This window comes from Pagrus major, chromosome 19, assembly GCF_040436345.1.
Source record: "Pagrus major chromosome 19, Pma_NU_1.0".
Taxonomy (NCBI): Eukaryota; Metazoa; Chordata; class Actinopteri; order Spariformes; family Sparidae; genus Pagrus; species Pagrus major.
The window spans coordinates 10763049-10790896 of record NC_133233.1 but is presented as its reverse complement, the minus strand read 5'-3'; the positions used below and the strand labels follow the sequence as shown (position 1 = coordinate 10790896).

Below are 27848 nucleotides of genomic sequence, written 5' to 3'. Positions count from 1 at the left end.
ATATACATATATATATATATACATATATATATATATACATATATATATATACATATATATATATATATATATATATATATATATATATATATATATATATATATATATATATATATATATATATATATATATATATATATATATATATACACACATACACACACACACACACACACACACATACATACATACACACATTTTTTCTTTTTATTTCTACTACATGTACTGAAAATTGGGCACCCAAAGTACTGTACACGTATGCTGCTGAAAGACAGTAAGACTGAGTTAAATCTAATTTTAAAGTTCCCCATTTAAACATTAAACGCATGTCTCCCGGGGCCCTGTTGCCGACCCAGCAACACAGGGGTTTGGTCATCTCTGCTCCCTGGCTGTGCAGCAAGCACCCTGCAGTTCCTCTTATCTCAACTCAAAAGTCTGTCCAGCCTCAAGTCCATCCTGTCTGTATCTGAGAATATTTGATCTCTGACAACAGTGTGCCACATAAGAGCAAGGACCAGACGTCAGTAAGATATATTGCAATTAATGGATCATATTTAAGCAGTTAAGCATTTGAAGCGGTTATTTCAGTACTGAATTGATTGATTTAGTCAATTAAAAATGTCTATTTGTCTGGATTGTTGACATTAAACTACAGGATTAGATTTAGGAATGGAGCCTTGACAGGCATGACAATCAAGAAGTTGCACCATTAAAAAATTGACAAAATAAATGTGTCTCAGTTCCATACATCATTAATACAATGCAGACTATATACTAATCTTTAACCCATAGTCTTTTTTGCAGTTGATATACAAGAAATCATCATACCTTACTGTTTTATATAACCAGAAAATGTTACACTATGTGCACCATCAGATAGAACTGACTATGACTTTAGAATGCCCTAGCTTTTATAAAAGGAAAAAAAACGGTGCCAATGCATAGGCCAGGATCATTAAACACTCCTGACCATATGAATTGGCTGTTCTTGAATGACTAACCACATGCTAATATGTCCCACAATTATATCTTAATACCAGCGATATCCAGATGGCTCATAAGGATAAAAATATTATAAACAAAGATAATACCACTGGCTTACAAAGCGCCGGGTACCTTGAAATCAAAGCATCAAAAGTCACACAGTGAAACCACATGTCATCTGTAGTGACTTAACTTCAGTCCAAGCCATTCTCTTGGCTCAAACTCTCCTCCAGGAGCTGATTACGAGTTCAAGAAAGAACTTTGTCTTCCTCAGAGCAAGTAAAGGCCACAGCCCTGTTGATCCATGAGGAAGAGGAAGTGGACTCATCAAAGCCTTCTGATCTCTTTGAAGGTACCTTGTTTGGTCCATCCCAATCCCTTGCAAGATACAGCACTGAAGGCAAGATAAAAAGAAATAGTTTCAATAATCTCCCTCCTCTATGAAACACAGTGCACTAGGTGCAAGCATTATGTAGGAATTTAAGCATTTAGCTTGATAGAGAGTTGAAAATGTATCAGGTGATAAAGTGGAATGATCAGAAGCTTTGTGTTTCACAGACCTTTGTCTTTAAAATAATGAGCAACTGTATCTGAATATGGTGCTAGTTGGTTTGAAGGAAAATCAGTAATTTGTGCAGCTTCCTTCTGGGATCACTTCACAGAACATGATGAGAGTCTCAGCTTGGAGAAACTTTCCGCCCCATGTGGAGGATTGATTACCTTAGTGCTCAGCTCCTGTTAGTATGTATTAGTATGTATCAGGTATAAACAAGAGATTGTCTAGTATTTCTATCTTTACTGCTTCAGCATCTTGCCCTCGCAATCACTCTGGGCACAACTCCCTTTTGATATCATCCTGAAATCACAATTTGACTCCCTTTGCCTCTGCCTGAACTATGTTTAGCTATAGTTCACTGGTTATTTATGGTAAGTTACATACCCCCACCCCACACAGTCACACCGCTGCCATGACTAAGTAGGAGGCTGAATATTTTATTCATCTAGCATTCATCTCATCATCTAAGTCTGGGAAAAAAATAAATGCATTGCCGGAATCATCCATGATCCAGGAAGAGTGATAAAAAGGAGGCTATATATAGATGATGAATTACTATCCCAGGGAAAAACAGCTTTTTGAATATTTCATGGGACAGACTTTCACTTCTCTGGCGGAGACAGAGAAAGAAGAATTCCCTCTTCAAGAAAAGTTCCAATATAGATCAGTTAATTACTTTATCATCCTTGAGTCTGCCTTCTATAGATCCATTAACTCAACATAGATGTAGCCCTAGTCACATACTGTTCCTTCCTCTGTTTCATTATTTTTTTGAGTATTCCTGCAAGTCCCTCAAGTAAAAGTAAAGTCTTCACTTTGTGGATTGAAATGGCTGCGAGTTTGTGGCAAAACATCAAAAGCAAACAGGTGTTTATAAATCTGCTGCCTCTTGGCTTCATGCCTAATTTCCATAAAATGATGCATTAACATTTTCACTGAATATTCAGCCCTTTTTACAAGCACCCGCTTGGTTGGTCTTGTTAGTCATTCAAATCAAATTATAAAAAATGCAGATTGGTAGTGCGTCCAAGAGACAGTGCAGTGTCCTACACGTAGGCAGCATATGGTATTGGGAATACCGCTCATTCAAGTGGTTGATTGATTGGTGCGCCATTGCCACCCAGCTGTCAATCACACTTTTGCTCCATTGAACGAGACCACCAGACTCAAAACAATTGCAATATTAATATTCATGACAGGCCCATGTTTTTTCGTCAGTGTTTTTCTCATGTTGTCTTTGTTCTCACCGCGCTGACGGCTCAGTTTCATGTGAATGTCACCATAACTTACAGTTTGACTCTTTTGTACTGTAGCTACTACTTTGAAAGTTGCTCGTTGTTATTCGTGCTATTGTAATTCATCCTTCTTTCCTAATTTTTATGGCGTCACTGGTGCCAACAACTGCAGATGGTAACATAATATTCTTTAAAAAATGTTACACTGATTTTTTGTAATAATTTTCTAAATATATTCCACAATAGTGTTGTCAGTTTGGATATCAGATGGAAGGGTGGAGGGAATAGTTGCTTGCATGATACCACACATGCCTGATGCAAATCCACTCCATCAGTCTAGTATGGTTGCAGCATGGCATGAGGCAACCTGTGACAGCAAAAAAAAGCCCTCTGTCAGCTCCCATGATTACATAGAACTGTAATTATGCAGCCCTCTGTCCTGTGCACTGCTTTCTCTGCAGCCTTGTTAAAGCCCAGCACAACTGCGAGATACAATAAAGAACAGTTGACACGCAAGGAGTCATCTCTGCTTCACTTGCGTGTTGTGTAAGCAGGAGACACCTTGCAATTCACCTGGTGGGCAACAGCTGGAGCGGCTGTTTGATTAAAACAGCTCCCTACAGCCATCCAACACCCCCAGCCCCTTGGTGAATATCTGCCCCGCCCACACTCTGTGCAGGCGCTGAACATATGGGCCACACACTGGCTTTTATGATGCAGCATGAGGTAACCTCTATGCCCACTCCTCCAGTCATTCTGAGGATATTACAGTCACGTCATCGTGCCCTGCATTTTCTATGTGTGAAAGAAGGTGATGATAGAATATAATCTGCAATTTCATAAATAACATCAAGGCCCCCGAATGGCTGCATTTCTTGCCAGTCGGTGATTAACTATCACTCAAGAGGCATTTATCATTATCCATAACAGGATTTATTGCAGTTAAAGCAGCATGAAAGCCAAATGTGACTCTTTTCTGCTATCAATTTAACTGAGCAGAACCAAAACTTTGAAAAGGAAATTACAATGTTTTCAAATTGTTAGTGTGCTCAAAAATACCAAAACAAACAACAAAATAACAACAATAGCTGTATCCTCCAATACAACAGCATTACGGACATTAGATGAGTCAACAAGTCTTAAAAAAGGGCTTACATTTCAGCTTTGGGAGGAGTTAGTAAAAACCACTAGGCAGAACTATTCAGAAATGTTTTCCTGGTGCTATATGACACTCCAGTTTGTATTTAAAAGGAGGCTATAAATCAATAAAAGTCTGCTTAGTGAGAAATATGTGAAGTCCTACCTTGTACAATTATGTCAACTCAAACAACAGCTTTTGATATATGTAAAAAATGACAGTGTACACGAAAAAAATCTACCTGAGGTACATTTTCTGGTTCAGAAAATAATGATTCACCAATGAGCCACACAAATTCAGCCACTCATTAATTGTCAGTGGGCTGCTTGTACATCTTGGTTGCATCACGCATCAAAGTCTTGGCTGCCTACTTTCTGGCTTTGAATTAAAGTTGTTCATGTCTACAAATACAGATTTGAAAAGGCAAAATAACACATCAGCTCAAAAACTGAGTGTTTATCTTTTTGAATGTGTCTAGGTGTATTTGTATTACATTGTCCCCTCCCTACTCCTGATGGCAGTGACTCCACTTTTTCACTGCCTTTAGGTCCTACTTTAACTTATCACTTGCCAGCAGAAAACAGCCAAGAACATTTGGAAGGAAAAGTACTGTCGCCTCGAATGGTTAACATGGGAATTGCCGCAAGAGCTGTAAAGACAAATGTTATCCATCACATTGATTAAATTCCTCTTAGCTGGTGTCCTTGGCCAAGTAAGTTTGTGTGAACGGCTGTGGTGCTAACAGCAGTCCCATGGAGAGTTAGTGGATTAATTAGAATTGTACCAAATGGCCGGTCTTGTAGAAGCGCCCAGTTACATCTCATGTCACCTTTCCTCCAGTGCCTCTGGTGTGCAGTGATCGTTTTAAATGCCTTAAACGCACAGTATGTAATTTCTGCCACCATTCGTCTCTCAATCAAAACAAAACATGTAGTTCCATGACACTGTAAATGGCGAGTTGTTAAACAACCACCACTGTCAATGAAAATGTGACCTGACTCAGGCAGAAATGTTCACAGATGAAGTAATATATTAAGATTTTAACATTACATCAGTCTCATTTACTTCCTTCCACACCATTACCTTATATAAATCTACATATTTGTCTGGGTTTGACCATTGTTGCAAACATGCAAGTGCATGCAACATTTAAGTACTCAAGTCAACAAAATGTATAACAAAAGGTGTGGTTGTTTTAGGACATTAAAATGCAGAAATCTTTTTTAGATGATTATACTCTACGACATTAAAAAAGTATTTTTAGTTTACTGATGTTTAGTTTGTAGTTTTACACTCCATGGAGTTAATTTTTTTTTTTTAAATCAATTTGTCCTCATGCAAACTTGTTATTGGAAACAGCCTATTGGAACATCATCAGACATAAATCCCTAGAATAAGCTATAAGCCTGATCAAGAGCTATCTGTAGACAGAAGTAAGTACGACAAAATCTATAGATCTTCCCCTCATTTTTATGAAGATGTTATTTAGTGAGCATATTAGATGGAGCTTCAGCACATACATGAAGTGCAATCATAATTCAGAATACTGTGTAGGGGTCGGTTATTGGAGTTTTTCTTGTACAGCAAAAGCTCAAAATCTGTCCAGAAATCTGACTACTTTTGAACTCTGTAGCCAAGTAATTGTTGTGTTGTTGTTGTTGATTTACGATCCTACAAAAATATTACAGTCATTTTGTTCAATTGTGGACCAAAAACCATATTAGCAGCCCCTTTGAGTTATCATTTTATTGCTCTTCTTAAAATATTTATTTACCTTGGAGAGGTTTGCTGAGCATGCAGCCTCATTTCAGTATCACACGCACAAAAATACAAGCTCATATTGTTACACACACATTCAGTCTTCTACTCTTAGCCACTAACAAGCTCAGCAGAAAAAATAGGATAAACTGTAGTTGCCCAGCTCTAAAGCACTTCAACAGCATGTTAAGGTGGGTAAACTGTTACACACTAATTCTCCCAGTCAGTCAAATCATATCTCAACTGACAAACTATATTAGCTGTTACACTGTCATTTTCCATAACCCTAACAATACAAAATCTAAAATATTTCCATACAACAAGGAATTTCTATTATTTAAAAGTTCTGCTACAACACACAAGCAAGCTTTGGCACAAGTCTTGTGGTGGCATGCAATCAGCTGCTGTTAATTCATCTTATTCATATTCTTGGGAAGGGTTCAAAGAAAAGATTTCCTTTACACGATTAGTCTTCACTGGGTGTGCCAACTCCACGCAAGTATTCCAAAGGCACATCTTATCGCAACCCCAATCTCCATCTTAAGTGCCCTCAGGTTACATTCATATTGAATTAGCACACATCAAAGCGATTCCACATGACAAGCCTTTTAAGATTAAATGCTCTTTTAATTCTCTGATTACAAACAATTTACTCCATTGGGACAGTGTTACCTAGATGAAAAATGATAAAGATCCTATTTATCACTCAAAGGATATTATATGAAATCAACACATTTAAATAGAATGAAAGAGGAAGATGAGAGCTGGCAAAGTACACTGTCAAATACCTGTGATTCAAAGAATTTAATCGAGAACCTTAGTTACCATGTAAAGCAGGCAGCAGAGCTCCAGCAAATGACACCAGACAATGTGTTGTGGATATTAGGCCCATTATAAATGGTTTCTGAAAACGGCTTTGAGGCTACACTGTATGTAAGAACCCCACATAGACGTCTTAATGACAGCAGAATGTGTTTAGACATCTCTGTGTAGTGGAAGACTAACAAGGACACAAAGAAAGGGTCAGCATCAAAGAAGATGCCGAAGCTGAAACCACCCTGTCTTGATTTATGTTTGTAAAAGGAAATGATTTATAAAAATCATGAGCTAATCGCCCTTCTCTAAAGGCTAATAGTATTAACTGCCTATGAGAAACAAACACAGATGGATGGACTGACTGTCAGTATTGTCTTCAGAAGATGGATCACTTAGCTGTCTAATCAGTGGTTTAGTATGAACCTTGAATATTTGTCAGAGTTGGTTATACCACGCGTCACTTGGACAGTCGGCATCAGTTGTTGCAGACGTTCAGTGAGATTGATTCATTTTAAGGGAGAATTGGGCTCCACCTGTCACCTAATCTTGATCAATGTGGCAGTTTTGGAAAAGCCGTAGAAAAGAGTGCAGACAGATTATTATGGATAAATACTTTTTTTGATGCTGAGTGTACTGCAGAACAACAGAGGCACTTACACACATACATTTTAAGAACAAAAACTTACTTTGGATTAGCTAAGTACCATAAAATGACCTGTCTCCTTTAGCTATTCTCCTCCCCCTCTTGTCATTAAGCTGCCAATCAGAGTTAGGGAGTGGCTTAGGATCCAATCAATCAAGCTGATTGGGAGTGTCAGGAAGTGGCTGTTATAAGCAGCCAGAGGTTGCGCCTGTTGCAAACACCATTTAACCGACACAGCATGTTTAGCCAGCATGATAATTAGAGCAAAGTCCTTGCTCATCTCCTCTCTTAAGCTTCAGACTCAATGTAACTCAAACTGCAAATGGCACACACTATGGTGCTACTAAGATGGGTTTTCAAATGCCAACACTGACAGTGCACTATGATATTTTCAGTTCAGTTTATACTGAAAGACATACTGATACTAACAATACTAATATTTTGTGTCTGTACTGAATAGGTTAATATCTCACATCTTTCATCTGCATGTTTTATCTGACAGTTTGGAAAGAATTTTCATCATTCCCTTGATATACAGTGTATGGCAATGTATATGGCAGGGTTTCTGCCAGTGTACTGCCAGACTAAGCCAGACTGCCAACGGGAGTTGAGTTGAAGGCTGTGGACCATCTACCCCATACACCAGTTGTGTTTCATATTGTATTTTAGTGGACACCAGTAAATTGTTTGGCACACAATAAACTGTAGCAGAAGACCAAAAATAGGGCCTCTTTTACTATTCATTCAATTGTCAATTGTTTTTAAAAAAAATGAGATTCTGAATTAAATCTGCATCAAAATGTCACATCATCTTTTAGCCCCACACCAGTCTTGCTGAACAGAAACTTTCCATCGGTCTTCACAACTTTTCAGAGGGAAACTCTGATCTAACAAATGTTGCCAAATAATTTGCATGGTCCCAACACTTAAATCTACATGCTATAAAGCTTTTCAAAAAAATGTGTGAACAACTATGTGTGCCACAGCTCATACAGGAAGCGCTAGTGCAGTAATGTCATCCTTGAAACATGATTATTGCTAAATATGGCTAAGCTAGTGAGTTGCCATTTAGCTAGCTGGTTGCGAGATACAATTGTGACTTCTCAGACAGCCTTTCACAATCATTCATGAGCAGGATGAGCCATCACGTTCTGTAAATTACACATAGGCTTAACACACTGCAAACATCCTCCTCAACCCAAAGTTTGCTTTGAAGAAGGTAAGAGTGACAAGACTAATACCAGGAGAAGGTTTTACAATATGGCTTCACCATGCTATGTTGAAAATGACTTGAGTCTTTAATTTTTCCCCATGCAAGGAGGAGGACCTTTTTGGGCAAAAGACAGTCAACATAGGCAGGCTACCTGCCAAACCTAGGTAGCTTAATATGAAGCGGCAAACTTTATTGCCCAGTGATAGCTAAAAACAGCCCGGCACAATAAGGGAATCTCAAATACTTCCTGAAGCAGCTGCTATGAAATGAATTATGCAAGGAGAGAAAATAACAAGTGCAAAATGAAAAAAAGGAAAATCAATGACAAAACTGACGTGCAAACGACCACACCAACATATGGCTGACAGGCCCATATGGCTTAAATACAGCATTTCCAAAAAGTTCAGAAGTAGGCTTATTCTACGGTCAGATCAGACCAGTATTGCCAACTTGGCAACTTTGTTGCTAGATTTTCTTATCCTTCGAGCGACTTTATTTCAAAAAAGCAAAAATGTTGTGACTTATTCAGAACATCGGGGAAAAGGCAAGAAATATATGCAAATGTATTACATGTAATTCTTTGCCATGCTTGCTGCTCAGTGTAAGCAGAGACACAGCAGTCCTCTGCCACAGCGCTGGTGTCTCTCCCTCTCTTCCTGTGCCGTGTGCAGGCAGTCAGTAAGGTGTGATGTGTGGGGCAGGCAGGAGGATGACACTAACCGTAGGAGTGGGAGTTCAGTTGGTTGTGGTGAGTTTCTGTGATTACGTTGTCACTCTCGCTCTGAAGTTTTTTCAGTATAGATGCTTGTAATAATCTTAATGTCATTTGAGTTTCTCTATCATTCTTTCTCTTTGGATCTCTGAATTTCGGTGTTCTATAGCTAGTAAATATGTAAATAGTTTGTTTGATCTTCTTCCTCCATTTGTTGATTTTTCTTTTTTTACTTCAGGTATATGTAGTGCGTTTGTGATTATTTGGCTAAAGTTTTCTCTGTCTACCTTATATGACATAAAGTGATCCCTCCCTCGCTCCAGCTGAACACAGCCACTAAGATTTATGCAAATGACTGCGTGGTGGCGTCATCAATATGAGAATGAGTGTACAATGTCATCTAGAGACTTTTGGAGCTATTGCCAGCTACTTTCATTGAAAAAGAGTTGGCAATGATACCTACAGCCATTCTATTCTGAAAACACTGTATGGCTGACAAATGAGAAACCTGCTTTACAAAGGTGTGTGATGAGGAAACACAGTACACTCTTCATTGTATGCTGATAGAATAATGTAGAGCATTAAAACAAAAATGATGATAGAGAAGCTGCTGAACTGTATTCCAACCAATTGCTGTATGTATTATGTAATGTTTGGTTCTACAAACCACCGATATGTTGAAACGTGTATGTATGTTACATGTACAGTTTACAGTATGGTGACAATTCAATGCTTATGGTCTGGTTAGGTTTAAGACCAAAATCCATTTGCTTAAGGTTAAGAAAAGATCATGTTTCTGCTTAAAATACCTGCTTTGGTCACCACAAACACGGCTTTAAACTGTCCCTACGTCTCATTAAAAATACCCCATATTGTTGCCTATTACACAGCTTGAACATGTTTCAGCGTCTCATTATAAACATCCAGTGGTTTAGCGCTTGTAACTGTTGAAACACCGGCTCTGACAGCCATCACACCTAGCAATCATGACACCACCATCGACTTCACACATGTAAGCTGAAAGTGTTATGGACACATATTGTAGAAATGTTGATATAACATGTAACAAAACGTACTGATTTAATGTATCCGTGGTTTACAGAAACATGCAATGCCACAAAATCCTCATACAATGATTACACATAAGCATACAAAATATTATATTAAAATCAGCTTTTTAATAAAACATTTTAAAAAACACACTGTACATGCCCACATCAAATATGTCACAGGCATTATCGCCACAAGATTAAGTTGTTATACAGAGAAAATATGCCAGCAATAAAGCTATATGCTTCTCTACTTCTCTACGGTGAGTATGCCATACTCAATGCAAATAGAAAATGTACATGGCAAACCTCAGATCAGCCTACTCTGGCCAAGTCTGAGGTTGTAAACCACTAATCCACACAAGGGATTGCTGCTCTAACAGGCAAAAGGATTTGCACAAGAAATTACGTTTTCATTGCAAGGGCTTTGTATTGCTACTGTACTGCAATGTTTATGTACAGTATATAGGTTAAAAGGTTTTAAATACTTAATATGGCTGTGCAGTTTTCCTGTTACTGTGCAACTGAAGCTGCACCTGAAATATCTTTTAAATTTGCCTGTTATTCCACAGAAATGACCACTAACAGCAAAATGGGCTCCTAAGTGAAAACAGTGCCCATAGCCATGTTTTTAAGAGGTTGATGTCTTCTCTTAACAAGGTTACCGTCTAGATAGTTTCATAACTGTGAAGTAAGTACTACCAACAATAATATCAAGGTTATGAACAGAGCTTACAGCCAGAGAGAGAGGTTTGCATTGATTACCAGAGTGGCCAGCTTGAGTAGAGAATATGACCCAAGCCCCTAAGCCATCTCTCCATCATTCCTCCCTCCCCTCTCAGCTAAACCAGTGCTGTCTGTCTCCCTGAGCTGTCAATAGACCCTGATGGGCCTTTTAGACACTTATCAATATTTAACCAGCCTCCCCCATTGACTCAGCAATTACTGCCTAATTGATTTGAGATTGATTATCATCAGCACCATAATGGCAGTGTCGGTCAGCGGCAAGTGCTGATAAAAATCCTTGGTGTAAAATTAAATTATCTTTTTATGCAAGCAGAGTGTGAAGTGGTGTGTGTGTGTGGGAGTGTGTGTGTGTGTGTGTGTGTGTGTGTGTGTGTGTGTGTGTGTGTGTGTGTGTGTGTGTGTGTGTAAAAAATGAAAGCGACTATACCATGTCTAGGTAGAATCTTCCACACTTCTGTATCCCTTCTCAGTTGCTTCCAGTAATGCATCCTCTTGCAGTTTTCAGCTCAACTTGGTGCGTACGCTCTCAAGATGTGTTTACCAGTCTACCTTGGCATGACTGAAACAGAGACAAAAATTTATAGAAGAAAAGGTCATATGTACTGTATGAGAGAGAAGTGAGACGGTCACTGTGACACACAAGGCTTTCAGATGATATAAAACATGTATGGGGCAGAGCTAAAGACTAACAGCATCAGCAAATGTGACGGATGAATGGAGATATGCAGGAAGAAAGCGAATTTATTTTTTAATCAACGAGTATTCATAACCATCACTTTGCACATCACAAACTGAACCAAGCACTGACTACAATGGAGAGCATCTTCTTGGACACACCGTTGTGTCAGGTCTAGTTACTCTGACTGGCTGGCTACTCAGTGCGAGACCTTTGAAAAATATGACACGTTAAAATCTGAGAGGACACAGTGAACTCACTATCGATGGGAGACTCATCCTTTTTATCCCTGATAATGGTGCATTGTGAACAACAAATCTGAGTTGAAGTTGGCAGGACAACTAACTACTAACTACTGTAAACTATACTGCCTCCATAACATATTTTTGTCACAAGTATTTGATAACCACATTTAAGGGATCACTGCAATAAATGCATGTAATTTGGCTAATATATTGATATCGGAATTTTTCACTTCCTAACAACGGCATCTGCCCAAAAAACTGCATTTCGATCAGGCTCTAAAAAAAGGACACCTTGCCAGCAAGCTTACCATTGTACTTGATTATCTTACCATCACTTTTGTCTTGTACACACATTATCAGTTGCATTAGCATTGAAAGAAACAATTGCATGTTTCTTCAGTGCAGTCATGTACTGTAAATTACTTGTAAATTGTTAAGCTAACCAAAACAAACAATCTGTTTATTTGGCAAACTTAGCCATCTCTTCTCAAGCATTAGGGTTAAAAATGTAGTGCAATCATCAATTGAGAGAAACTTTTTTTAAATTGTCAGAAGCATGATATAGGTGCGGCGCCTCAAAGCCCGTCTTCCTTCACTCCCATAATACAACTCAATAGCATCTACTGTAATTCCATGCGTGATAGACACACACGTCTTTCAAACTCCATGCATCAAGTTTGTATCACAGGCTCTCTGTTAAAAATGTAATCTAAGCCTACGCTGATATTAAATAAATAAATGATGTAATGAGTAATATTGCAGACTTGACATATTGCCTCCAAAGCCACAGAAGACATTATACAACTTATTTCACAGGCTGTTTGGTACTCCCCAAAACTACTAACATTCACAAACTAAAACATGAAACATGGCTGTGAAATTTCTTTACAGAAATAAGTTAAATAGTTTGGAACAAATAATGTATTTTGAACAGTAAGCATGACCCTCGATGTCAGTTTTGTGTATGTCAGTTCTGTGTGTCAGTAACTGAGCCGGACATGGTTGTTGAGGCTGGTTTGTCCCGCTGTCTGCTGTACGAGTGAGAAACACATCAGCATGTTTTCTGTCCACATCATTAGAGTGTGGAGTGATCACACCATCAACCAAACTCATATGACTGTCTATATCACATCCTTTTACAGAAATTCACTCTCAAAGCTGCAACGTTTCACTTTTAAGAGCTGTGAAAGAGCTCCTTCCTTTTAAGCCAAAAGACTCAATAGTTATTGCTAGTAACAATTCTGACTAATCAAAGCTTTCTCTATTGCGTGTGTGTGAGTGTGTATTGTGTATGATTGAACAGCAAGCGAAAGCCGTCACATTCATTCAGCTCTGGCCAAAGCTTTAGATGTGTCTCTGATGTTCCCTCTGAAATCTTTCTGGACATTGTGACTGCTGACATTCATAATTTCAGCATTAATGTCTTTCACTTCCCCAAGTTCTTTGTGAAACTCTGCGGATGTGAGTGTAAAATGATTTAATAGGTTATTAAACTGTATTTCTCTTCATGATTCAGTGGCAGAAACAACTGATTGTGGGAAAGTACTTTTATTACAAATGAAGCAAGAGCTGGAAACATACTGTAAGTGACATGGACTGACAACTCTTAACAGGGACATGCTTGGATCGTCATTTTTGTGGTATAATGGTCAAATTAACTCAGAGAATGTTAACCTTGTTTCCATCACTCAAAAGTAGAAAACATATGGTGATATCTTTTGAAACAAAAGTGTTTACATTTCCCGACAAACTAAAGAGTAAAATGAAATAAAAACAGCAATTTCATTCAGAATGCAAAATGCTGTTCATTCTCTGGTTTCAGCTAGTCAGTGTGAGAAGTTTGTCAACAAGACAAAAACATGACATCTGAAGTTGTCACTTTGGCCTCTGAAATTTGTGAGGGCAATTTCCACTATCTTCTTTCTTTTCTTCTTCTTTTCTATTTCCTGACATTTAAGTATATTAAGTATACTGGATTATTTATAATCCGTTTAAAAGGACTACATTAAACTGTAGTCATATACTAGATAGATTGATTAAAAAAAAAATTGCAGTACTGAAATTACCTACAATTTATACACATATTTAAGTTATGTTTTTAATATTGTTATTTAAATATACTTACTTTCAACTTGAGGAAAGGATACTGAGAAGAAATATATTTCTTTGCTAGCTAAATCATACAAAAATGTCTCACCTGGTAGCATCTGGTGTCTTGAAACTAGCAGTAAAGCTGATTACTGCTCTGCCCTGGACACCTTCCTAAAGAGGAGACGGTGGGGGACGAGGGACATGCATGACGAAGCTTCATTTATCGGGGCACAGTAACCTTAGCTGACCAAATTGTATAATTAGCCATATACATAAAGTCACTCAGAGTTACAAGATAGTAAATTCAACTCGACGAAATTAACATTAAACAGTAGGCACGGAGATTTTCCTCCAGGGCTTACCACAAAAAACACTAAAAAGCCGCCATGTTTCATGTTTTAAGCTAATCAATTATTAGTACGCAACGACTAAAAAATACGTTGCGTGAAATAACGTATTTTAACGTAAAAACAAGTTATTGTCATAACTTATTTTCAAAAATACAACCAACCTCGACTCGTTTAATACTTACATGTTTTTAGAAAACAGCGTCGTGTTTATCCACGTTTAGGAAAACAGGAAGGTGCAGAGGGAAAGAAGTTGTTTTCCAACTTCAGTCCAACTTCAGCGGCACATCCGACTACGATGACATCATCACTGGTTGAAGAGACGTTCAGCACGCAGCAGAAATTCTGATTTTGATTTTGAAGGCACAGGTGGAAGTCATTCAGGTAATTGTGTTTCCTGTATACTGCGCAGTGGGAGGAAGTAACTAAATAGCACTACATTTACCTGAGCAGCCTACTGTATTGAATCTGAAGCAGGTAGGCCTACATCACATGAGTATTAAAAGGCTCCTAACATCAATGCATCATTTATAAATCATCAGTGAAATATATATTAAATAGCTTACTCTCTAAAAAGGGGCAAATATTTTAATATTTGATACTTTAAGCATAGTTAGTTTATGTTAAGTTTTAGTAGTTGGTTTTTGGTTAAATGCCTGAAATAAGGTCTGCGGTTACCACAGGCTTAAGATATTTCCATGTTTTGTTCTACGACATAAAATTCATCATTAAATGTACCACAGTTTAATTATAAAGCGCTTACCTGTCCTAAAAATGGTGGCTGGATCATCTACTCACTAGTCCGTCTTTACAGGCCGACTTTAGTAACAAACTATTCTTACTCTAACTTTACAACTTGTAGATTGATCAATTTATCGAAAATAAAAACACCAGCAGCAAAACTAAAAGTAATGATTGTAATTTCTTTTTTGTTTTCCAGTGAGGCAAAATAAATGTAGGGCTAAAAAAACATACTAGTGGCATCCGAGATGAGAAGCTCAGCAGAAAATGTTTAATGATGAAGAATGTTGCGGTTATTATGATGTTATTAGTTGTCATCATTTGCTGATCAATGCTTGGAAAAAATCCAGACAATATGCATATCCAAAATCAATCAAACCAATGAAAGACATTCCACCAAAGTACTCAGATAAAAAGCAATATTACTGCATATGAATTTGTCAGTTCTCTGTTGCAAAATAGCAAAAAGGCATTTCTACCAAGGATCCGAACTCCAAATAAGCATATGAACACGTGCCGAATGTTGAGCTTAGTGCTTTGGTGCATACACAGATAAAGTATATAATATTTACCCACAGAGCTGCAGAGCAAGGGTTAGGAACAAAGTAAGTGCTATTCAGTGCTCCTCTTTGAACATGACAGCTTAGTAGAAGAGGGTGGCTGTGAGGACCAATGCAGGTCATTAGCCCGCCGAAATACCTTCAGCTTAATTTATTTCTGAAGTGATTATGACTGCACGATAGGCTAATTAGGAACTCTGCTTAACATTTTACAGAGACTGTTTGTAAAGCATTAACTTCCACTGATTAAATACGGAATCCTTGATGAGTGCTCGCCTGTGTGTTTGACAGAGGACCTTGTCTTAGCTGCATGCAAATTCAAACACTGCATTTAGGTGTTTTATAGAATGATGAGCAGTCAAGTGTGTATGTCTCAATTACTGTGAAAAGATCTACCTATTTCAAAGCACTAATGAGTGTGTGCATACAGGTAATAGCCAGAGCTTCTTCTCGACAAAGAAATAGGCTGTGAAGTCATGAGTCTTCCATCTCACAGTGCCAAAAAGGAAAGGTTTTCTTACATGTACGTCATGTAAGTTTTTTCATCTCTAACCTTTTCTGCTTAACCTATCTGCTTACACTGATTTGATTTTGTACATTCTGCCATTCCCCCTCATCCTCCATCTTTTCCTCCCATCTTCCTACTGTCCTTCACTTATCCATTCTTTAAAAGTCATCTCAGGTTAGCTGGAATGTCACATCGCTCAAGTGTGCCCTCTGGGGCAGCTGCTGTTATTTTAAGGGGTCATGTACATTTATCCAAGCAATGAATAAAGAAGCACCCAAAGGCTGAAATAAGAAGCCTGAGCAGAGCCACAGCAGAAAGGATGAAAAACAACATTTACTTTGGAGAAGTGGGTTTCAACAAGAAACCTTTTTAAAGGTCATTGGTCAGAGATGGCCGTCACCTGTCATTAGCTGACTTTTGGCCTAGCTCAATGGACCTGACACTCTTCGCCATCCACCCAGGAGACCACAACTAGAGACTTACAGAGATTTTTCAATAAGAGGAAATACGTTGGAATGCTTTCAGTAACATATAAAATCCACTCTTGATGTGGGAGCAGGAATATTTCAACCCTGCAACAGCATTCAAAATCATCACAGAAAACAAAGCTTCACTGGAATTCACACTAATTAAATTCTTTTAGGGTAAGCAGCTCCTTAAGGTGTTGCAACACCTATTCAATCGTAGGGGAAACTCTGTAGAGACAGATTGAAAACAGTCGGTTCTGAATAAATGCAACTGGAGCGTTTGCTTCTACTAGAATTTGGACCTGGTGGACTTGTACTGACAAAAAACAATCACATCAAGTTTCATCATTTACAGTATGGAAACATTTTAATTAACTGAGATGTATACACATGAAAAAAAGCAAGCGCAAAGAAAGTGTAGCCTTTTCTTGACCATTAGCTGCTGCCTGGAATGCTTGCAGTGGGTGTAGTGCTCATTAAGCAGTGATATAAAGCACAATCTCATAATGACTAAAGATCTGTTGTCTGGTAAGCACTAACAAAACGATTGATTCGTAAGCAGAGAAAGAGTGGAGGCCAAGAGGAAAGAGAGAGAATTATAATGAGAGCGTGAGAGAGGGAAGGAGGGAGAGGCATTTAGTTGGCAGACAGTTTCCTGATTCAGCCAGGCTGGAGAGCAGGGGTAGCTGTCTTCTTCCATGTACCTCATCTATCACTGCCTATTTCTAGGAGACTCACCCGTTTCCCTCACCACACACACAGATGGAAGGGAGTGAGAATTCAATCTTTCCTTGCCTCACAGTCATCTGCAGAAATGCATTCGTTCGCCCTTCGCGGCAGGGCCCCAAAACCTGCCAATAATCGTCCACCAGGGCGGGAAAGAATCACTGCAGGTACCGAGCTTTCCTCATGTGATCTATTTCCAATCTGTAAAGTCCCACAGGTAGATTAGGGACAAGTGGAAACAGGCTTGAAGGAGTAGCGGTGGTCTTCAACAGCAGGGATCCTGTGGCACTTGTGGAAACACACATACAGTATACTTTCCAGAGCACAGTCATATTCATCACAAGGAAAGTACATGTTTTACTTCTGAGGAAAATAGATGACAATGCCTTAGTTAACCTATTAACATGAAGGAAAATCTTTAAAGATATAGAGATTGAGAAACTCTTCCCTGTTGCAGCAAGACTGATGTGAATCTTCCTAAATCTTAGAAAGCTTTCTGGTCCAAAACATCAACAACACAACAGCTGTGAACATAACTGTGACACTTTTATCACCTTTAAGTTGACATGGCAAACTGTGAGCAAACAGTTGCTTATTTACACATTTAGCAGCTGTATAGCAACGTGTTCCTGTCTAGTTGCTGAATGGCTACTTACAGGAGTGTAGGTGAGTGTAGGTCTATGTTCCACAGGTTCTATATTCCCAGGGTTCAAAGTTACAAATGCCCTATGTTACCAGGTTCCTGTGTTGAATCCCAGGATATTATTTTCCCTAAAGGTCCTAAGTTCCCAATTACCTATGTTCCCAGGGTCTTATGTTCCTGGGGTCCTAAGTTCCCAATGTCCAGTCATGTGTTTAACTGTTAAAAAAAAAAAAATCAAATATAGTTTAATGTGATATGGGAAGACATTACAGCATAATATTAGCATTTTTGTTATTAAACTCCCAGCAAACATTTGGGCATTCCATAGGTGCTAATACAACAGCCTGCACATGCGTTGCAACACTGTGAACATAGGATCAAATATGTCACTGATATTAATTTACAAGTTTCCAGAGCTGTTTAATAATACTTTCTACCATGCCACTTTGTTATACTACGAAAAGATTGTTTGGTTTGATTACCTGCATGTCACCATCTATCCGATTTCATGCTGGAAAACTGTGGGACATTTTATGAAAATGTTATCAAGATGAAATTTGTAAAAACGTTGTTCCCTCAGACAAATCTTCTCCCAGCAAGATAACGCACAGGAGGTGATCAAACTGAGACAAGTGCAAATGTTTTCTCAAATGATATGGCACTGTAGAAAGTTAACTATTTTCATCAAGATTTCATTTCCTGAGCACACTTGTTTTTGTGCTTGTGCATTTATGTTTACACAAGTTTCTAGTGTTGGCGCAAGCTGTCGGATCGACATCTGCTGCACATCAAAACTGTTGGCTGAGCTATTCAAAAGGGAAATCAATATTAACGTGTAGTCTGGCTTTCCCCTGTGAAACAACAGGCTCATCATTACTCTGACAGGCGTAGACTCCTTCCGCGCTGAACGTCTCCTGACATGAAGACGACCTTTTCACCGGGAATGTCTGAATCAGGTCAGAACAAGGGGACGATGATCACAGCCACGATCCAACCCTTTCAGACAAAACTATCTCCCTTTGGTGAATGCCAACAGAAGTTTGCTGACACCCAGACTCTTCTCTTTCCTCTCTGTCTCTCGCCGCTCTTTCTTATTCATTTGCATAATCCCTGTGACACTCCGATTAATAACTCCAGCTTGATTTGCATATCTATGCCTGAAATTGAGGACAGACAGTCACACAATAAATACAGTCCAGCAAGAAACAAACTGTCGAATGTGGTTTTGGTGGGTTGAGGGATCTCCAGGGAGAGAGATGAACGTTGAATATTCTTAGGTTCGATCACTCTCTCTCACACACACACACACACACACACACACACACACACACACACACACACACACACACTTACAGGGTGCTTTCTAAGTCTTCATCTCCAATCCTTTTCTTAAGCCCTTGGCCCCAGCCAAACACAGAAGGGATGGGAAAATGGAGACCTTACTACTCCAGCTGTTCCTGGTACAAACAGTGGTTTAAGAAGATACAACCCCCCATAAAATGACCAAGGCAGAGCTCTGGTTAAAATGTTCCTTGGACACTGAAGGCAGATTATGTGTAAGAGGCTTGTATTTACTTCAACAGTGCCCCCCAGTGGGAGAAAAAATGGGCTTTTCATGATTTCTGCTTGATTTACCATTGGATCATTGCACTCTGCAGATAATATCAACAAGTTGATATTGAGCATTTTTGCTGACTAGAAAAGGTTATTGCAAAAATTGTATCCACGTGTGAAATGGTATGTCTATCTAAAAAATCTGATCCATTCCTGATTTTTCAGAATTCTGACTTGACGGATGAAATGCAGTTTTTTTTACATATTACATTCAGAACTGAAGAGACTATCCTTAACCTCTAACCATTTCTATTACAACACTGAATTTAATGCAAATAAGATTATTACAGTTGTTATTATAGTTATGGTTTTGATTAAGAGTTTTAGTTTCCCCAAATCTCTGAGGATTCTCTGCCTCGACAAGAACTCAGAACTTGGATTTTTATGGATTTGTCAGACAAAGATGTCTGAGATTTAAATGTATTAGTTTTACCAGCAAAAACCCCAAGATTGAATCTCCCCACCACCGTGTGGGCCTTATGCATTTCTGTCAGGTGACTGAGTTGGGCACACACACACACACACACACACACACACACCTTCACACACATACAAATCCTCGCTGCCCCTAGGAGACCAAAGGCTTGGAATGACAAGCCTGCAATGAGGTAATGACATTTCCTCCTGCGTAATGTGGCCAAAGGCATCTCTCTCTCTCAGACAACGACAAGACGGAGATATCTGGCCAGCTCCGGTGACAAGCCCCGCTCTAATCGGCAGGTACAGCTTTCACTGCGGCTCAGGACCGAACCACAGAGTAGCAGCTAAATAATTGAACAGGTGCAATATGTTGAGGCAGGGTGGGGGAGGTTCCGTAGTGGGTGAGGGGGAAGCAGGAGGACTCGCCGAAAATGTCTGCAGTGTCCTCTGTGTGGGGTAAAAGTCGTCAAATGTTGGTTTGGGGAAAATGTCAAAGTACTTGCCTCACATTTTTGTGGTCCAGAAACATGCTCCCTTCCACTTGATTCCCCCAAAGGCCCCAGCTGTCAGCAGCTGCTCTTTTATTATTTCTTTCTTTCATTTCTCTGACTCTCCACCACACACTCCCTTCATGCCAAATTTTTTGAAATACAGATGATTTATTATAATGCTTTTGTTTTCCTGCTTTTGCTTCCAGGTTTGTCATCAAGTCTCCAGGTTGCCATGACAACAAATTGGGATGTCATGCTGGCATGGCACCCTCGTCTTACCTCATGTGAACAACGTCTTCACGGCCATACCAATTCCTGATTTCATGGGAAAGGTTGTCAGCGGTGGGAAGTGAGGGGGAATAAGTGTGTGTGCATGTGTGTGTGTGTGTGTGCGTGTGTGTGGCGGGTTGACTGACCTTGGGAGGCTGTCCCTGTGCAGGGTTTAGGCAGGAGGAGGGATGGATTCAGTAAGTGAGATGCTGTGTAGCAGGTATCCAGTCTCCAGCCACACATGGCGAGTGCCACAGCTGCAGTCAGCTGAAACCGACGTGGCCTCTTTGTGAAGGCAAGGCGCTGCCCTCTGACACAAACAACACTCCGGTGTACAGCTACAGGTATCTCTGTGGACAGGACATTAGTTAAAAGGCTCAAAGATGAAGGGCCCAGGAAACTTGAAAAAAAAGCATAAACAAAAGCCAGGATCACGAAAATAATGAGAAAGTATCCACAGAATAGCAGCATATTGCACAGAATGTAATAAAAACAAAGAGAAAATGCATTTGGTGCTGGCGAGTTTCAGCTCTCTCATTTGTTTCCATATGAGGCACATTCCTGCAGCTGCAACTCTGAATATTATAATGTAATACACCTTGAAATGTTGGAACTTTTCAAAGTGAAACACAACTTTGCTCAAAATCAGCTTGTTATGGAATTTTATAATTAAATTATTGAAAGTTTGAAAGTCACTGGACATGATTCAATTATTCAAGTGTGTATACTACATTTTTTATCACTTAATTATAATTACTGCTTAGATTATATTCTCTGACAATAGAGTGTCGCAGGAATAAGTCTTAAAAAAGGAAATAAGTTTTTTGCACTACCTTCTCACTCTTGAGTTGAATGTTTTTTTGTTTTTTTTCCATTTTGGATAAATGCCTGAAATAAGGTTTGTGGTTGACACAAGCATTTTTTTCCTACGACATAAAATACATCAATAAATTCCCCAGGTTTGAATTAAAAAGCAATAACATGTCTTTTAAAAGGTGATTGCTAACAAGTGGCCAAATGAGACTACAGAGGTTGTCGGGGACATTAAATGTCATTACACCAGAAACAGAGACTCATCTACTCACCGATCAGTCTTTACAGGTGGACTTTAGTGGCAAACTATTCTTACTCTAACTTTCCAACTTGTTGGTTGATCAATTTATAATAAAGAGTATAGTACAGTAGGAAGTTTAGTGGTGGTGACGTTGTAGTCATGCAACTGTATAGTAGTCAGTTTATGGCTGTTAGCTTTTCTTCTGGCTGTTGCATTTGCTCTCCAATAATCATAAAAGTGATTATCTTGCTGAACAAAATGTGTAAGTATCAGAAACTTGTGTTTGCCACAGAGATTATTCTCTGCAATAATCCAAAAACCAATTGAAAAATCCCATTAGGTTCTTGTCAAGGGAACTAGGGCGAAGCTAACTTCAGGCTTAGCCAACAAAAATACATCATCCCTGCAGCACTCTATAGAGAGAGGAATGGAATATTGACTGTTGTCTACTTGGACAACTATTGTTTCAATGAAACTTTTAAAAGTTTGAAACGTATGAAAATGAGTGTTAGACTGGGGATCGTCTCAATATCTGATACTCAGGTATATCTCAGGTCAATACAATAACCATGATCTTTCCCTAACTTTAACCAAGTGTTGCGAGTGCTGAACCATGACCATTAAAAATGTTAGGTACTACAAGAGGACAAAATGTAATGAAATCCGATTGAATGTGTTGTCAGTGGTATTTTTCAGCATGAACAGATACGTTAATTAAAAATGTTTCATCATTATGTTGATGAAAACATAATTCAGGCACCATTAGGTTTTCTCTCAAAACATATTTGCTGTTGTAAATGAGTAGGATGGATGTAATTATTTAAAGACGGGGATTATATTTCACATATTCATATAATTTTCTTTAGTTTGTGCAGTAAATCTTATTGTGTGTATTAATGTTAAAGCAAAGTAATATAAGTCTGTTAATGGAATCAGTAAGGGCAAATAAAAGTTTTGTTAGGCAGTATAGTTGTACTCTTAACATCAAGACTTACACACCCAGCATCCACATATTTTCACTGGGACTCCCTTAAAAAATATATAAATCTGTGTCAAAGTCTTCTGTGCCGTCTCTCACTCCAAAAAGTTTGACTGTGCCAATCAATCAAATCCGGCTTTATGGCAGAATAATGTGTGTTTGCTCTCAAGAATGCCCGTCAAAGGTGGCATTGTGGTGGAAGCCTCCTGTGGACCCACAAAGGTGTCACAGTAAGCAGGGGTTGTCAGAGACTTGTCACTGCTGGGTGGTTTGAAAGCATGAAAAATACCCTCCCTGGGGACGGAGGGAGGACGAGCGGTGAGGAAGAGAGGGAGTGTGTCGACGTATGTGTGTGTGTGTGTGTGTGTGTGTGTGTGTGTGTGTGTGTGTGTGCGTGTGTGAAGGCCTTAACTCACTTTAGCCTGTTGCATCAACCCTTGTCAATCCTCCAGACAATAGGTCTCCATCCACGCAGTGGACGGGTTTCACCTTCAGGGGTGACGGCTATATTATTCAGCCTGACAAACGGTGCCAAGGGGAGATCAAAATCTTTGCCTAATTGAATGCTGACAGTTTAGGTTCACTCACGCTCAAAGCTATATGGAGACTGATTATTTGACTGAATAGTATTATTATAGGGTGAAGATTCCATCAGAAAGTAATTTTGGCAGACTGAGGGCTCAGATTCAACGTCACTTATATCTGACAGGGAAGCACCTTTGACACAGCTGACAGCTATGTCTTAAGGCAATATCCACCACGACAGAGATTTAGCATAGGCTCTGTCTTCATTTTTCTAGGACTTTTTAAAGCTGCAACAGGCAGCTTCACATTTTCTGGCAGCCCAGTGGCAGTAACTGATGACAATTTCTGTTTTTTGATGACTTAATCACCCAGGAATCATGCAACTGTAACCTGTGTGCTGCTTTATAACAATTCTGTATATTTATCTGAAAAGAAAATGATGGATATTTTCAAAAATGTGCCAATCTTACTATTACTTGTCTAACTCAAGGGCAAAAGCAAATTACTCAAGTAAAAGCAAGTAAAGCACAGTTTTCTTTGTATTAGAACACTAAAATCCATGTTATATATATGTTTATGTTGTGTACACATAAGTGAAATTCTGACCTCAGAGCTGTCTTTGTTGGCCAGTGGAGGTGGAGGCAAGGCTATGTTTACCGCTTACACATTCGCAATACAATATCTCCCACCCGCAAAATCCCCTATATCCAACTTGTAATTACTACTAGAAGGCAGATGTAAACAGGTTTTCCTATTTGGCATATTTATGTTTACAGAGCAATATCACAATATGACCAGTAGGTGATTGGAGGGTAGATGATGGATGCCATCGTCCTTGCTGATCTCCCTCTAGATCCCTCAGTAGCAAAGAAAGTACAGGGGTTGTACAAGAGGGGTTGTTAGGTTGGATATGTTAATCTAGTCTGTCTGACTCATTGATCCTTTATCTGAGTGAGGTTTGTGCAAGTTAGAATCTATAGTCCCGGCCATGGCTCTGACACCTCAGTAACCCAACTGTGCTGTGTGTTGATAAATCTATAGTGCTGTCCGTGGTGCTGAAGCAGCAGCCGGATCGGTGTCTTCCTTTCTCTCTCAATTCGGAACTTTTGTCATTTTTCTCTTGGATCTTTATAATATCTCTAAACTATAAATACTCAGTTCTACAATATACTATTGCTTATATACTGGGTAGAGTCGTGTCGAAGTAGCAACATGTAGTCACGGAGGATCATAGGGACACACTGCTGCCTGCAGTATTCCCATAGTATTCCTATAGTATTCTACGATTATTCAGTAGCCTCTGTGCTGCCACCTCTGTAACTTAATATTTTAAGCAAGATGTGACTACAGATATAGTTTGTACGATGAACCTTGAGGTGGAGCAAGTAATGCGACTGAGGAAATTAACCAACTGACAAACAGCATACAACTGAATCCAGCATTGTAGTCTCAGGCAGTACAGAAATTAATTTATCTTAAGTAAGAGGCGCCTGTGTCACACTTAGTCAAGGCGTGATGCTCTTTCCCACTTTATGGATATATGTTTTGACTTCAGATTTGTTGCCTTTTGCAGCTTTAATTGTAATCATTTATTTGTCATCACAAACAAGCCCTTGTTTGCCCTAAGAGCTACTACACACTACGCTACTGCACTGGCTTTTTTGGGTAGCAGGTACACTACAACTTTCAAACCATAAAACTGGCCTGTCAAGGTATCCTCAAATTCAATTTATTAACAACACACTGACAGAAAGAGTGAGACCTAACACCACAGTGACATTACATATCCTTCTATGCCATCTTCATGAAATGTTAGCAAGATATTGCCGAGAATATTCTTAAAAAATCTTGAAAAAGGCTGTAACCAAGCGAAAAGGTTATAGAAGTATCCAAGCACAACAAATAAACTAGATGTCAGTATATAAAGAAGAATAATCACGTACCAAACGACAGCACCATCTACAACAGAAATCATTTTCCTTGAGCCAAGCATGTGCTATTTTGGTGTGCTTCTTTTTTTTCTTGTCAGTGTTGATAAGAGACCAGCGGAATAGATTATGCTTTTCAGGGGTCTCAGGGGGTTGGCTTGGCTCCTGTTAGAATTCATTTAGTCAGATAGCCTCTGTGGATTATCCCTGTTTTTCAGAGGCCTGCATTTCTGACAGGTCATTATTGTACGCCACACTGGGACCTACTGCAGAGAGCACCATGTAGCGAGTCCCACCATGTTTCCACAGCTCCTCACAGCAGTGTCTATGTACACATGCGCTATCAAACGTGCCAAACCATGCCCACTCGTCTGATGTGCCGGTAGTTCAGTGGTGGACCTGATAGATCTCCCGCCCTGGCTCTCCATGATCATTACTGCTGCTTTACAGACCCAGGGCCAAGGAGAGGACTCACACTCGCATGTTCAAGCTGGGAGCACTGAGCAGAATGCTTGATGGATAGACCCGAAGCCTGCATTTAACTAATAGGAACACTGTGTCAATATCAAAGGGAGAAGGAGGTGGCAGCTGAGGTTGACATCTGTCTTTCACACATATACTCACACATATAAGTACTGTCAATGCAAGGCATCAGTGAAGGATAAGCAGTTACATACTAACTGTATTTTGCCTTAAGAACAGGAAAACACTGTGTTTGGTAGATTTCTGTGTTGATCAAGAAACATAAAGCATATCTCACCTTGTTGCAGCTTTGAAGCTAAAACATGAACTCGCTGTATATGAAACTCAGATGAAAAAGTAGAAATTACAGTTTTACCTTTTCATTGGAGGTTTTAAATTGACCTGGAAATTTAAGCTATGAAACTGCAGCTGCTGTGCAGACTTTTTCCATTTTTCAAAAGAGTATAATACAGTTTTTTGACATATTTGTGCTTCTAAGCTTCCACCCTCTGTTTGGGCGTTTCCCTGCACAGCGGTAAACCTGACATTTGAAAAGAGACTTTGTGAGGAGACATGCTGTCAACTTGTGGTGCGCTAGTGACTGCAGAATAGCATACCCTATAGTCTATGAGCATTGTTACAAGACAATTTTTCCCACTTCTTTCACAAGCCCCCATAGTTTTGGCTATCAACTGGTAGCACTTTAGTCACCTCTTTGCAACATTCATGATGAGAGGGCAAACTTAACTGTTTGTGCTCTACTGAGATAAAGGCTTAATAGAGTTACACTGAAGAATATGTTCACCCAAAAAGGAGAACTCATTCATAATCTACCCACCCTCATGCCGATGGAAAGTTGGGTGAAGTTTCGTAGTCCACAAAACAAAGGTGCAATCTGATGTACTGTCAATACACTAATGCTTGCTTTTCCAAACTGTCAAAAAGGTTACGTTTATGACACGTATAAGTAGCCACACAGGATAATACTCTAAGGGGTGTGAGTTAAAGTACATAACCAATGTCTGCTATGTTGTTGTCAGTTCTTCATAAGTGGATCATCCCTTAATTCATTATTATAATAAAGATCAAAGGTCAATCAACAATCTTCACAAACGTATTTAGAAGTAATATCCAAAATACAATAACCATCAGATTAATAAATCACATCAGCAAAGCATCCAGATTTGAAGTTAGTTCTGAGGTCATATCTTGCCAAATAATAATGTCATGAAATTGTGACTCTGAGAAATGACCATGTTTACTTGTCAGCATTGCAAAGTAAACCGCAATCACACTTGGAGAAGCAGAAAAGGGGCACTTGCAAATGAGCTGGCTCCACTTGGCCTCTCATAAACTACAATGATTGAAGCTTTCTTTGACCAAGACTTTGACGTAGCTATCTGACGGTTAACTGGCAGACAGACAGTGCTGGAGAGTATGTCTTATCCCTCCAAACCGAGACAGACTCAAGAACAATGGCAGACGGCTCATCATATCCCTGAAGCAATGTGCAACTAGTCCTCCCCACAGAGTCTTGTTTGCTGGCTATAGCTCCTAATTAATAAAACAGCACAGAACCAGGATTTATGTGAAAGCTCAATGGGAGTGCATACACGTAAGGCCTTTCACTCTGCCCTAGTAGTAGTAACAAATGACCTGACTCCCATTCAGGAGCATTAGAAGAGAATTTCCAGAGCCACACACAGCCAATATTCACAGCTAATTAGTGATGTGTTGGCTGACTGTCTATCAAAACCGTGACAATGGAGCAGAATTACTAAGAGCTGCCATGGGAATGAGAGGATATCCAGATAGGATTAATGTAAACAAGTGAGAAATTGTTGATGATGAGGTTCCTGGCTGCTCAGGGACTATTCCCTGACAGTGTAGTGTAGAGAATTAAGCAGTGAGAAACTATATTGTCCCACTGCAAATCGTGTCACTGAGTACACATTCAGGAACCGAGGCCCCCATTGAACGTTGAAATGAGTCCAGGCAGACAACCAGAGAGGCTCGCTCTGCAAGGTCGCTGTTCCCGAACCTTTCTGGTAATTATTCTTGATACAAGGATTAATATCTAATTCAAGGCGTAGGCCTGGATGACTCCTTTGTTATTAACTTTGCAACAGTGGGGAAACCTTTCAGGATTATTTCAATTCAGTGATTACTTTTGGCCTAGCAGCTGATTGCAAACTGCGCTGGTAGGTTTACTCACCACATTGATTTCCTTGCCAATATTGAGGGTAGAGC

General features: G+C 39.3%; 1 long non-coding RNA gene across 2 annotated transcripts in view; it reads right to left on the bottom strand.

Moving 5' to 3' along the window:
- The window catches only part of LOC141014653 (uncharacterized), a 75610-nt gene extending 61119 nt beyond the window's left edge, over positions 1-14491 (bottom strand). The window contains exons 1-3 of one of the 2 annotated variants that reach the window (XR_012180507.1): positions 14396-14491; positions 13970-14034; positions 11279-11410 (exon numbers count right to left, since the gene is read on the bottom strand). This is a non-coding gene — a long non-coding RNA (uncharacterized lncRNA). The remainder of the gene's footprint in view (positions 1-11278; positions 11411-13969; positions 14035-14395) is intronic. The other variant, XR_012180506.1, reaches the window with a different exon arrangement.
- Positions 14492-27848: the final 13357 nt, after the last annotated feature.